Source organism: Microcaecilia unicolor, chromosome 7, assembly GCF_901765095.1.
Source record: "Microcaecilia unicolor chromosome 7, aMicUni1.1, whole genome shotgun sequence".
Lineage (NCBI taxonomy): Eukaryota > Metazoa > Chordata > Amphibia > Gymnophiona > Siphonopidae > Microcaecilia > Microcaecilia unicolor.
The window spans coordinates 148,009,619-148,024,029 of record NC_044037.1 but is presented as its reverse complement, the minus strand read 5'-3'; the positions used below and the strand labels follow the sequence as shown (position 1 = coordinate 148,024,029).

At 49.6% G+C, this 14,411-nt stretch overlaps 1 protein-coding gene across 14 annotated transcripts in view; it reads right to left on the bottom strand.

Annotated features, from left to right (window-relative positions):
* LRRFIP1 (LRR binding FLII interacting protein 1) overlaps window positions 1-14,411 on the bottom strand; it is a 997,950-nt gene that overhangs the window by 369,617 nt on the left and 613,922 nt on the right. The gene's annotated exons all lie outside the window — the stretch shown is intronic.

Genomic DNA, 14,411 nt, shown 5'->3' with positions numbered 1-14,411 from the left:
ACTGCCGCCGCCGTTGTTGTACTACCTTCCCTTCCCGTAGGTTGTTGAATCATCTTAGAAAGTTTAACTCCGTGCGTCTGACGTTACACTTTCTCAAGATGATTCAACAACCTACGGGAAGGGAAGGTAGTACAACAACGGCTCGGCGGCAGTTTTCGGCGTTCCGGCGGGGGGGGGGGGGGGGGGATCGACAGGTTCGCGGGAGGGGGTGGAAGAAAAAAAAAAAAACCCATGTTGGGGGGAGAGAGAAGAGGGTGGCCAACCACAGCATGGATGCGAGCCGGGGGTGGGGGCGGGGGAAAGAGGCCGGCCAGGCTGGCACATGGGAGAGAGAGGGAGCATGGATGGAGGGGGGGGGGGCGTCATGGAAGGAGAGAGGGGACTTGCTGGAAAAGGATGAATGGAGGCGGCAGGGGACAGAGGAGCATGGATGGCCATGGATTGGGAGGGCAGGCGTCAGGGAGAGAGGGCAATTGCTGGATAGGGAAATGGAGGGGCCAGGTGACAGATGAGCATGGATGGGCATGGATTGGAAGGGCAGGACTCAGGGAGAGGGAATTGCTGGATAGGGATGAATGGAGGGGACAGATGGGCATGGATGGATATGGATTGCAGGGCAGGCCTCAGGCAGAGAGGGGAAATGCCTGGATAGGGAAAAAATGGAGGGGCCAGGTGACAGAGGAGCATGGATGGGGCATGGATTGGAAGGGCAGGACTCAGGGAGAGGGGAATTGCTGGATAGGGATGAATGGAGGGGACAGATGGGCATGGATGGATATGGATTGCAGGGCAGGCCTCAGGCTAGAGAGGGAAATGCTGGATAGGGAAAAATGGAGGGGCCAGGTGACAGAGGAGCATGGATTGGAAGGGCAGGACTCAGGGAGAGGGGAATTGCTTGGATAGGGATGAATGGAGTGGACAGATGGGCATGGATGGATATGGATTGCAGGGCAGGCCTCAGGCAGAGAGGGGAAATGCTGGATAGGGAAAAATGGAGGGGCCAGGTGACAGATGAGCATGGATGGGCATGGATTGGAAGGGCAGGACTCAGGGAGAGGGGGAATTGCTGGGATAGGGATGAATGGAGGGGACAGATGGGCATGGATGGATATGGATTGCAGGGCAGGCCTCAGGCAGAGAGGGGAAATGCTGGATAGGGAAAAATGGAGGGGCCAGGTGACAGAGGAGCATGGATGGGCATGGATTGGAAGGGCAGACCTCATGGAGAGGGGAATTGCTGGATAGGGATGAATGGAGGGGACAGATGGGCATGGATGGATATGGATTGCAGGGCAGGCCTCAGGCAGAGAGGGGAAATGCTGGATAGGGAAAATGGAGGGGCCAGGTGACAGAGGAGCATGGATGGGCATGGATTGGAAGGGCAGACTCAGGGAGAGGGGAATTGCTGGATAGGGATGAATGGAGGGGACAGATGGCATGGATGGATATGGATTGCAGGGCAGGCCTCAGGCAGAGAGGGGAAATGCTGGATAGGGAAAAATGGAGGGGCCAGGTGACAGAGGAGCATGGATTGGACTCACACTTTCACTCTGACTCTCAAACAGTCACTCTCACATACACTCTCCCAAACATACACACTCCGAGGAAAACTTTGCTAGCGCCCGTTTCATTTGTGTCAGAAACGGGCCTTTTTTACTAGTATTGTAGAAAACACAAAGGAAATTATACCATGTCAGTACCATTAATTTACAATTAGAGCAATGTTTTTTCAGCTGTAACAGATGTTTTCTGTAGACAGCAAAACTGATTATGCACACAAGTGGGGAATGTCATCTGATGGCACAGGGATGGTACTGCTTTCCTACAGCTCAGAAGTGAAGTTCAAAGTTCTGAGCATGCATGATTCTTTCTGTATGCAGCAGCATTCTGAATTCCTCAGTTAATCCCAAAACCTTAAGGCATTATGCAACTCTCCTAAAGGTGGGAGGGATTGTGTGCCTGATCAGTCCTGCTAAGGAAAACAGCTGTTACAGGTAAGCAACATTGCTTTTTCCATCAACACGGAGAAATGAGTAGGGGACACAAGTAGGTGACTCCTAAGCTTAGGGTTGCTCAACTCTTTGCACTGAACTTTAAGAGCAGCCTGTACTAAAAGAATGTGAGCATTTCCATGAGTGGGAAAGCGCGGGGTACAAATAAAAAAAAAAAAGGGACAGACTGACCAGATCAGCTTGACCAAATGCACTTGTCTGCTACTGAAACTTAGTCCAGGCAGTAATGACAAGATATGGAGTATGGATTATGTCACTGCCTTGCAGATATTCTGAAGCAGGCATTAGTAGAAATATTGTAGCTCCACTTTGTGAGTGGAGTAGCCTAGTGGTTAGTGCAGAGGACTCTGATTCTGGGGAACTGGGTTCGATTCCCACTGCAGCTCCTTGTGACTTTGGGCAAGTCACTTAACCTTCCAGTGCCCCAAGTATAAATAAGTACCTGTATTACTATGCAAATTGCTTTGAATGTAGTTGCAAAAAACAATAGAAAGGTGGTATATCAAGTCCCATTCCCTTTCCCTGCAGAAGCCCTAATTTGATGTGACTTAATTTGAAGAGCCTACTCACGTGGGTTTCTAGGTACAAATCAAAGTAAGGTATACACAAAAAGTGGCAAATATGAGTTTATCTTGTTGGGCAGACTGGATGGACCGTGAAGGTCTTTTTCTGCCGTCATCTACTATGTTACTATATTATGTATGTGGCTTTGGAAGAGAGGTAGGATGTGAAAAGTGACACCACCTTCAGCAAGAATTTAGGGAGGGTTCAGAGAACAACTCTTGTTATAAAGAAACTGAGTACAGGGTTTATAGGTCACCAAAGCTTTCCACTGCAGCTCCTTGTGATTCTGGGCAAGTCACTTAAACCTCCATTGGCCCAGGTACAAAAGTAGTACCTGTATATAATATGTAAACTGCTTTGATTCAAACCACAGAAAGGCAATACATCAAATCCCATCCCCCTTCCCTAAAGGATTGATAATCTTCCTCCCTTCCACCTCCAGATCCAGCATACTACCCTTTCTCTTCCTTACCTCTCCTCTTCCTCCAGATCCATTCTATCTCTTTCCTGGGGTTTACTCTCTTGCACTCCCTTCCATTATCCAGCACCTCCCCCTCCCTCTCCTCCACCCCAATAAGCAGCATTAATCTCTTCTCGTGGCTGCTGGAGCTCACTGCCTTGGGCATAGCCTCCAGTAGTGGCCCTGATGGAAGGGTCCACCTTGGGGGTCTGCATCCAAGAAAAAGATCTAGATGTTGTTATAGACAATACGCTGAAATCCTCTGCTCAGTGTCCAGTGGCAGCCAAAAAAGCAAACAGGATGCTAGGAATTATTAGGATAGGATGGTAAATATGACCAAAAATACTATAATGACTCTGTATCGCTCCATGGTGCAACCTCACCTTGAGTACTGCATTCAGTTCTGGTTGTCATATCTCAAAAAAGATATAGCAGAATTATTTCAAAGAAAAGCGACCAAAATGATAAAGGGGCTATATCCTCTCAAATGAAGAAAGGCTAAAGAGGTTAGGGCTCTTCAGCATGGGAAAGAAATAGATGAGGGGAGATATGATTGAGGTCTACAAAATCCTGAGTGGTGTAAAATGAGTAGAAGTGAATCAATTTTTTACTCATTCCAAAAGTACAAAGACTAGGGGGACTCTCAAGGAAGTTACATGGAAATACTTCTTATGTTATGTTCTTAATATATGGCACTACAATTCAGAGTGTTAGGAACAACTGTCTTGGTGGGAATCTATTTTTGCTTATTCACCAACAGCACACCATTTCCTGAACACACTTAAGACACCCAGTGATTACCTTATGTATTTCACAAGTAGTAGTTTTCATATTCCTGATAAGACTATAGACATGGTGTAAGATCAGCATGACTCGGCAAGATTTTGCCAAGGTCTGCAGGAATTCCCTTGCCAACTTGGCTAACACCATAGCTGGGCAGCTGTAACAACATTTATGTATTATTAAAACAATGACTCATGGTCAAGTTGACCCTCCAGAATGACGTAAATGGGACAATATTGTGATTTTTCAATTCACAGCATCTGGAACAAACAAGACTGTTCTGACCCAGCCAGTTCGGAGCCTGTGCAAAAACAAAGTCAGGATTCATTTGACTCGACTATCTGGAGCCGAGACCCCAGAGCTACAGTTTGCCGATGCTGTATCTCTCTGCAATAAATCCCTGGGTCAGATGATCCAGAACATGGGGAAGAGCTTGCTGCTACAAAGATTTCTGCCTCCATCAGAACTGTATAAAGAGCTGGGCTTTCCATCTGACCTGGGCTGCCATTATTCAGGTTTTATACCAGCCACCCACTTTGCTCTGTTCTGCTGAGACGGGGACCTGCATGCCTACTATTGATCATCTGGTACCCCATCTACATTCAGGTTGTATACAGCTCCATGCTATTGCTAATGGGTTAAGATATGGGGCCAGATTAGAGGCATATCCTAGGTTTTAATGTACATTTACTCTGTCCTTTTCCCTGTCCTAGTCCCACATTTGTCTTTCAGTTCCCTGAGTTTCCTTGCATTCTCATATAATTGTATACTTTTGTTTTCATTAGCTACTTGTAAATAAACAGCCTTTATTCTCCTAACCACTGAGGCTTGCTTGCCAGTATAACCAGGCTTTGGACTTGGATCCATAAGGGAAAGTAAGATTGGCTGTTATGAATTTCAGAGTGCTAAGAATAATTATATTAACAGTTTTTGTTCCCAAATTGCCCCTCCTCTGACTGGAGGCTAGGTAAAGTGAATGATACATACCTGTAGCAGGTGTTCTCCGAGGACAGCAGGCTGATTGTTCTCATGACTGGGTGACGTCCGCGGCAGCCCCCACCAACCGGAAGAAGCTTCGCGGGCGGTCCGCACACAGGGCACGCCCACGCGCATGCGCGGCCGTCTTCCCGCCCGTGCTGCGAACCGTTCCCGCCAGTTGATGACAAGCAAAAATGATGAAACGCAACTCCAAAGGGGAGGAGGGAGGGTAGGTGAGAACAATCAGCCTGCTGTCCTCGGAGAACACCTGCTACAGGTATGTATCATTCACTTTCTCCGAGGACAAGCAGGCTGCTTGTTCTCACGACTGGGGTATCCCTAGCTCTCAGGCTGCACAAACAAGAACCCAGGTCAATTGAACCTCGCAACGGCGAGGATACAACAGAAAATTGACCTACGAAGAACAACTAACTGAGGAGTGCAGCCTCATCAGAATAAATGCGGGTCCTGGAGGGTGGAGTTGGATTACACCCCAAACAGATTCTGCAGCACCGACATGCCCGAACCGACTGTATCGTCGGTTATCCTGCTGGAGGCAGTAATGTGATGTGAATGTGTGGACCAGATGACCACGTCGAAGCCTGCAGATCTCTTCAATAGTGGCTGACTTCAAGTGGGCCACTGACGCTGCCATGGCTCTAACACTAGAGCCGTGACATGACCCTCAAGAGCCACCCCAGCCTGGGCGTAAGTGAAGGAAATGCAATCTGCTAGCCAATTGGAGATGGTGCGTTTCCCGACAGCGACCCCTAGCCTGTTAGGGTCGAAAGAAACAAACAATTGGGCGGACTGTCTGTGGGGCTGTGTCCGCTCCAAGTAGAAGGCCAATGCTCTCTTGCAGTCCAATGTGTGCAACTGACGTTCAGCAGGGCGGGTATGCGGCCTGGGGAAGAATGTTGCAAGACAATTGACTGGTTAAGAGGAACTCCGACACCACCTTCGGCAGGAACTTTGGGTGGGTGCGGAAGCACTACTCTGTTGTGATGAAATTTGGTATATGGAGCATGAGCTACCAGGGCTGAAGCTCACTGACCCTACGAGCTGAAGTAACTGCCACCAAGAAATGACCTTCCAGGTCAAGTACTTCAGATGGCAGGTATTCAGTGGCTCAAAAGGAGGTTTCATCAGCTGGGTGAGGACGACATTGAGATCCCATGACACTGCAGGAGGCTTGATAGGGGGCTTTGACAAAAGCAAGTCTCTCATGAATCGAACGACTAAAGGCTCTCCAGAGATGGCTTTACCTTCCACACGATAATGGTAAGCACTAATCGCACTAAGGTGATTCCTTACTGAGTTGGTCTTGAGGCCAGACTCTGATAAGGTGCAGAAGGTATTCAAGCAGGTTCTGTGCAGGGCAAGAACGAGGTTCTAGGGCCTTGCTCTCACACCAAACGACAAACCTCCTCCACTTGAAAAAGTAACTCTTTTTAGTGGAATCCTTCCTAGATGCAAGCAAGACACGGGAGACACCTCAGACAGACCCAACGCAGTGAAGTCTACGCCTCAACATCCAGGCCGTGAGAGCCAGGGACTGAAGGTTGGGGCGCAGCAACGCTCCGTCGTTCTGCGAAATGAGTCGGAAACACTACAATCTCCATGGTTCTTTGGAGGATAACTCCAGAAGAAGAGGGAACCAGATCTGACGGGGCCAAAAGGGCGCTATCAGAATCATGGTGCCGCGGTCTTGCTTGAGCTTCAGTAAGGTCTTCCCCACCAAAGGTATGGGAGGATAAGCATACAGGAGGCCGGTCCCCCAATGAAGGAGAAAAGCATCCGACGCTAGCCTGCCGTGTGCCTGAAGTCTGGAACAGAACAGAGGCAGCTTGTGGTTGGTCTGAGAGGCGAAAGGTCCACCGAGGGGGTGCCCCACTCTCGGAAGATCTTGCGTACCACTCTGGAATGGAGCGACCACTCGTGCGGTTGCATGACTCTGCTCAGTCTGTCGGCCAGACTGTTGTTTACGCCTGCCAGGTATGTGGCTTGGAGAAGCATGCCGAACTGGCAGGCCCAACGCCACATCCCGACGGCTTCCTGACACAGGGGGCGAGATCCGGTGCCCCCCTGCTTGTTGGTGTAATACATTGCAACCTGATTGTCTGTCCGAATTTGGATAATTTGGCAGGACAGCCGATCTCTGAAAGCCTTCAGTGCGTTCCAGATCGCTCAGAGCTCCAGGAGGTTGATCTGCAGATCCTTTTCCTGGAGGGACCACAGACCCTGGGTGTGGAGCCCATCCACATGAGCTCCCCACCCCAGGCGAGATGCATCCGTCGTCAGCACTTTCGTGGGCTGTGGAATTTGGAATGGACGTCCCAGGGTCAAATTGGTCCGAATGGTCCACCAGAGCAGTGAAGTGCAGCAACTGGTGGAGAGGCGGATGACATCCTCTAGATTCCCGGTGGCTTGGAACCACTGGGAAGCTAGGGTCCATTGAGCAGATCTCATGTGAAGATGAGCCATGGGAGTCACATGGACTGTGGAGGCCATATGACCCAGAAGTCTCAACATCTGCCGAGCTGTGACCTGCTGAGACGCTCTGGTCTGCGAAGCCAGGGACAGGAGGTTGTTGGCCCTCGCTTCGGGAAGGAAGGCCCGAGCCGTCTGGGTATTCAGCAGAGCTCCTATGAATTCCAGAGACTGTGTTGGCTGGAGATGGGACTTTGGGTAATTTATCACAAACCCCAGGAGCTCCAGAAGTTGAATAGTGCACTGCATAGACCGGAGGGCTCCCGCCTCGGAGGTGTTCTTGACCAGCCAATCGTCGAGATATGGGAACACGTGCACTCCCAGCTTGCGTAGATACGCCGCTACCACCACGAGGCACTTTGTAAACACTCGTGGGGCAGAGGCGAGCCCAAAGGGCAGCACACAATACTGAAAGTGCCGTGCGCCCAGGCGGAATCTGAGATACTGTCTGTGAGCTGGCAGTATCGGGATGTGAGTGTATGGGTCCTTTTAATCCAGGGAACATAGCCAATCGTTTTTCTGAATCATTGGCAGAAGGGTGCCAAGGAAGCATCCTGAACTTTTCTTTGACCAGGAATTTGTTCAGGCCTCTCAGGTCTAGGATGGGACACATCCCCCCTGTTTTCTTTTCCACAAGGAAGTACCTGGAATAGAATCCCTGCCCTTCCTGCCCGGGTGGTACGGGCTCGACCGCATTGGCGCTGAGAAGGGCGGAGAGTTCCTCTGCAAGTACCTGCTTGTGATGGGAGCTGAAGGATTGAGCTCCCGGAGGACAATTTGGTGGAAGGGAGGCCAAATTTAGGGCGTATCCGCACCGCACTATTTGGAGAACCCACTGGTCGGAGGTTATGAGAGGCCACCTTTGGTGAAAAAATTTTAATCTCCCTCCGACCGGCAGATTGTCCGGCACGGACACTTTGAGGGCGGCTATGTTCCCGTGGATCCAGTCAAAAGCCCGTCCCCGGCTTTTGCTGTGGAGGCGCAGGGGGCTGCTTAGGCGCACGCTGTTGACGAGAACGAGCGCGCTGGGGCTGTCCCTGTGCCTGTCGAGGCCTTCGGGCCGGCTGGGTGTACCTACGCTTGGCAAAAGAATAGGGCGCAGCCTGCCGGGCCCGGGAAAAACGTCCACCTGCTGAGGTGGATGCTGAAGGCGCCCGGTGGGAGAGCTTGTCGAGGGCGGTTTCCCGCTGATGCAGTTGGTCCACCAGCTGCTCGACCTTCTCGCCAAAAATATTATCCCCCCGGCAAGGGACGTCGGCCAGTCTCTGCTGGGTGCGGTTGTCCAGGTCAGAGGCACGCAGCCATGAGAGCCTGCGCATCACTATACCTTGGGCTGCAGCACGAGATGCCACGTCACAGGTGTCATAGATACCTCTGGACAGGAACTTTCTGCACGCCTTCAGCTGCCTGACCACCTCCTGATAAGGCCTGGACTGCTCCGGCGGGAGCTTATCAACCAGGTCCGCCAATTGCTTCACAGTGTTCCACATGTGGATGCTCGTGTAGAGCTGGTAAGATTGGATGCGGGTCACGAGCATGGAAGATTGGTAGGTCTTCCTCCCAAACGAGTCCAGAGTGCGAGACTCCCGCCCCGTGGGCGTCGAGGCGGTATCCCTCGAACTCCGTGCCCTCTTGAGAGCAGAATCCACGACCGCCGAGTCATGGGGCAATTGGGGCCGCATTAACTCTGGGTCCGAGTGGATTCTGTACTGGGACTCTGCTTTCTTGGGAATGGTGGGATTAGATAATGGTCTCATCCAGTTCCGAAGCAGTGTCTCTTTGAGGACATTGTGCAACGGCACCGTGGAGGACTCTCTAGGTGGTGATGGATAGTCGAGAACCTCGAGCATCTCAGCCCTCGGCTCATCCACAGAGACCATGGGGAAGGGAATGCAAATGGACATGTCCCTTACAAAGGAGGCAAAGGAGAGGCTCTCAGGAGGCGAGAGCTTCCTCTCTGGTGAAGGCGTGGGGTCAGAGGGAAGGCCCGCAGACTCCTCTGAGGAGAAATATCTGGGGTCCTCCTCTTCCCCCCACGAGGCCTCTTCCTCGGTATCGGACATAAGCTCATGTAGCTGAGTCCTTAACCGGGCCCGGCTCGACGTCGAGGCACCGAGGCCTCGGTGTCGTCGAGCGGTGGACTCCCGCGCCGGCGGGGACGAAGCTCCCTCCATCGACGTCGATGGGGACTCCACCTGCGTGGCAGTCGAGACCGGCGCCGCAAGCGGCGGCGGTGTCGAAGGCCTCGGCACCGGGCTAGAGCTCGCCGGCGCCACAGTCAACGGCGCCGAGGGCGCAAGCACCCCCGGCGCCAGCACAGCCTGGCGCATCAGCCCTTCCAGGATCCCCGGAAGGATGGCTCGGAGGCACTCGTCCAGGCCCGCTGTCGGGAAAGACGGGGGGGGCCGGTAGAGGTGTCGGTGCCGGGAAGCTGCTCGGGTCCAGGAGACTGCACCGAAGTGCTGGGACCCTGACGCGTCGGTACCTCCACTACCGAAGGGGATCTGTCCTCTCGACGCGGACGCTTCGGCGTCGACTCCTCGCCGGCACCGATAGCCGGATGCATCGAAGGCGACCGATGACGGTGCTTCTTTGATTTTTTGCGGTGCCCGTCATCGGTGCCAGGTGGAATGGAGGAGGAGGAGGTCGATCCCCCTCGGTCTCGAGGAACCGGGTCAGACAGGGTTCGGTCCCGCGGGCCATGGGCAGAGGGAGTGACCGGGGCCGATTGCCCACGCAGCCTTTCACCCTACCCTCACCGGAGGGACCGGCGGGCCGACGGGACCTGTGCTCCTGGGGTCGATGCCATCGGTGCCGATTTCGCGGACATCGATACCGGTACCGAAGAACCGGCCGTCGATACCGATGCCATCGAGGTCGACGTCGAGGGGCCAGCGCAAGTTCCAAAAAGACGGTCCCGTAGAACTTGCCTCGCAACCTGAGTCCGTTTCCGGAGACCAAGACACAAAGAGCACGACTTGATATTGTGCTCCGGCCCGAGGCACTGGAGGCACCAAGCGTGGGTGTCGGTCTGCGAGATAGGCCGGCCGCACCGACCACACTTCTTAAATCCACTCGGGACCTTCGAGGACATCGACGGAAAAATCGCATCGGCGAAATTAAAGTCGTCGATGGTGGCGGTAAATCACACCTCAAAAAATAAAGCGACCACGCGGCCACAAGGCCGCAACTCGACGCCCCCGCTAGAAAACGAGGGAAAACCAAGCGCGTTCACTCTTTTCTTTTTTTTTTTACAAGAAAAGGAAAAAGGGGTCCGGTACGCGCGGGAACCAGAAACAAACAACAAAAAATGAGAAATTCGCGAAAACGCAACGGTTTTTCGGGGCTGACAAGAGAGAGCGGCGACGCACAACTCTCTCCAGTGCGGAAAAAACAAGACTGGCGGGAACGGTCGCGCACGGGCGGGAAGACGGCCGCGCATGCGCGGTGGGCGTGCCCTGCGTGCGGACCGCCCGAGAAGCTTCTTCCGGTTGGTGGGGACTGCCGCGGATGTCACCCAGTCGTAAGAACAAGCAGCCTGCTTGTCTTCGGAGAATCTGTGTTAACCCCACATATGACAGGACAGCTTTATGGAGCAGCTGGTACAGGAGCCAACAAGTGAAGGAAAAATTCTAGACCTAGTCCTTAGTGGAGCGCATGATCTGGTGCAGGAGGTAATGATGCTGGGGCCGCTTGATAACAGTGATCATAATATGATCGGATTTGATATTAGCTTTGAAGTAAGTATACATAGGAAATCAAATATGTTAGCGTTTAACTTTAAAAAAGGAGACTATGATAAAATGAGAAGAACGTTGAAAAGAAAACTTAGAGGAGAGACTGCGAGGGTCAAAAATTTACATCAGGCATGTATGCTGTTCAAAAACACCATCCTAGAAGCCAAGGCCAAATATATTCCTCGTATCTAAAAAGGAGGACGGAAGACCAAACGACAGCCGGCGTGGTTAAAAAATGAGGTGAAGGAAGCTATTAGAGCTAAAAGAAAATCCTTCAGAAAATGGAAGAAGGAACCGACTGAAAAAAAAAAAATAAGAAACGGCATAAGGAATGTCAAGTCAAATGCAAAGTGCTGATAAGGAAGGCAAAGAGGGACTTCGAAAAAAGATTGCGTTGGAGGCAAAAACACATAGTAAAAACTTTTTTTTAGGTATATTAAAAGCAGGAAGCTGGCAAAAGAATCAGTTGGACTGCTAGATGACCGAGGAGTAAAAGGGGCGATCAGGGAAGACAAAGCCGTAGCGGAGAGATTAAATGAATTAAATGAAGATTTGGGAGCGATACCGGTGCCGGAAATGGTATTCGAAGCTGAGAAGTCGGAGAAACTTAATGAATTCTCTGTAAACCATGAGGATGTAATGGGGCAGTTCTACAAACTGAAGAGTAGCAAATCTCCTGGACCGGATGGTATTCATCCCGGAGTACTGATAGAACTTAAAAAAGAGCTTGAAGAGCAGAACAGAGCAAAGTGGGTGGTTGGTATAAAACCTGAATAATGGCAGCCCAGGTCAGATGGAAAGCCCAGCTCTTTATACAGTTCTGATGGAGGCAGAAATCTTTGTAGCAGCAAGCTGTTCCCCATGTTCTGGATCATCTGACCCAGGGATGATTTTCAACCTAATGATGATCCCCTTGGCAAAACTTCTATCAAACCATAACCTTAACCCATATATATACGCCGATGATGTAACAATATACATCCCTTTTAAACAAGACATTAAAGAAATCATCAATGAAATCAACCAAAGTCTACACATCATGAACACCTGGGCAGATGCATTTCGATTGAAACTAAACGCAGAAAAAACTCAATGCCTGATACTCACCTCCCAATACAACACAAATGAATTTACCGCTATAAACACACCAAAACTAAACCTTCCAATCTCAGAAACTTTAAAAATCCTTGGAGTCACTATTGACCGCCACCTAACACTTGAAACTCATGCAAACAACACAACCAAAAAGATGTTCTACTGCATGTGGAAACTGAAAAGAATAAGACCATTCTTCCCAAGATCTGTCTTTCGCAGCCTAGTGCAATCCCTCGTACTCAGCCATCTGGATTACTGCAACTCACTATACGCAGGTTGTAAAGAGCAAATACTGAGGAAACTTCAAACAGCCCAGAACACAGCAGCCAGACTCATCTTCGGAAAACCAAAATACGAAAGTGCAAAACCCTTACGAGAGAAGCTACACTGGCTCCCACTCAAGGAAAGCATTACTTTTAAAGTATGCACATTAGTCCACAAAATCATTCACGGTGAAGCCCCAGCCCTCATGTCTGACTTAATAGACCTACCACCCAGAAACGCTAAAAGATCATCCCGAACTTTCCTCAACCTCCACTTCCCCAATTGCAAAGGCATAAAATACTAAACGCTGCACGCATCAACCTTTTCTTATATGAGCACGCAACTCTGGAATACACTACCACGCAACCGGAAAACGATCTACGAACTAACCAACTTCCGCAAATTATTGAAGACTCATCTCTTTGATGAAATTTATTGAAAGGATCAAAACACATGAAGTCCACACACACTGTTAGTAATGCATCAATACATTCTCTTCTGAATTCCCATCCCCCGTAATTTTACCACATTTATACCTTTACTCACAGACAAATGTTATACCGAATGTTCTCCTATTGTTTTGCTGCCCTATCAGTTTCCCGTTGTTTCTTTCCATTGTTCCATTGTTCTTTTCCATTGTTCTATTCCATTAACGATATTTTGACTTAGTCTTCGCATAACTCCTCACAATGTAAGTAGTAGTAATGTAATCCATAACCGAGTTGTAACAAATTGTATTTCCATCATTCACAATGTATTGTAAGCCACACTGAACCCGCAAATAGGTGGGAAAATGTGGGATACAAATGCAATAAATAAATAAAAATAAATATGTAATTTATCCTTAAAATCAAGTGTGGCACCAGAAGACTGGAGGGTGACCAATGTAACGCCGATTTTTAAAAAACGTTTCAGAGGAGATCTGGGAAATTATAGACCGGTGAGTCTGACGTCGGTGCCGGGCAAAATGGTAGAGACTATTATTAAGAACAAAATTACAGAGCATATTCAAAAGCATGGATTAATGAGACAAAGTCAACATGGATTTAGTGAAGGGAAATCTTGCCTCACCAATCTACTACATTTCTTTGAAGGGGTGAACAAACAGTGGATAAAGGTGAGCCGGTTGATATTGTGTATCTGGATTTTCTGAAGGCGTTTGACAAAGTACCTCATGAAAGACTCCAGAGGAAATTGGAGAGTCATGGGATAGGAGGTAGTGTTCTATTGTGGATTAAAAACTGGTTAAAAGATAGAAAACAGAGAGTAGGGTTAAATGGTCAGTATTCTCAATGGAGAAGGGTAGTTATTGGGGTTCCCCAGGGGTCTGTGCTGGGACCGCTGCTTTTTAACATATTTATAAATGACCTAGAGATGGGAGTAACTAGTGAGGTAATTAAATTTGCTGATGACACAAAGTTATTCAAAGTGGTTAAATTGCGGGAGGATTGTGAAAATTTACAAGAGGGCCTAACGAGACTGGGAGTCTAAATGGCAGATGCCGTTTAATGTGAGCAAGTGCAAAGTGATGCATGTGGGAAAGAGGAACCCGAATTATAGGTACGTCATGCAAGGTTCCACGTTAGGAGTCACGGACCAAGAAAGGGATCTAGGTGTCGTAGTTGATGATACATTGAAACCTTCTGCTCAGTGTGCTGCTGTGGCTAAGAAAGCAAATAGAATGTTAGGCATTATTAAGAAAGGGATGGAAAACAAAAATGAGGATGTTATAATCCTTTGTATCGCTCCATGGTGCAACCGCACCTCAAATATTGTGTTCAATTCTGGTCGCCGCATCTCAAAAAAGATATAGTGGAATTAGAAAAGGTGCAGAGAAGGGCAATGAAAATGATAAAGGGGATGGGATGACTTCCCTATGAAGAAAGGCTAAAGCGGCTAAGGCTCTTCAGCTTGGAGAAAAGGCAGCTCAGGGGAGATATGAAAGAGGTCTATAAAATAATGAGTGGAGTTGAATGGGTAGATGTGAAGTGTCTGTTCATGCTTTCCAAAAATACTAGGACTAGGGGG